Genomic DNA, 201 nt, shown 5'->3' on the forward strand with positions numbered 1-201 from the left:
TTGGTTCGATGACCAAAACCATTAGAGGGATTAGGCAGTGTTGAATAACGACAGATTGTTCTTATTATAATTATGACTGCCCTCAGTATTGATCTTTGTTTACTACAGTTATCAACGTTTTTCTTTTTACAAATAAAACGACAGTAATAATATTTCCAAAATTAATAAGCATCCCACTAATTAGCCGATTCACTGCAGAAA

The sequence above is a fragment of the Penaeus monodon genome, chromosome 23 (genome assembly GCF_015228065.2).
Source record: "Penaeus monodon isolate SGIC_2016 chromosome 23, NSTDA_Pmon_1, whole genome shotgun sequence".
NCBI classification, from domain to species: domain Eukaryota; kingdom Metazoa; phylum Arthropoda; class Malacostraca; order Decapoda; family Penaeidae; genus Penaeus; species Penaeus monodon.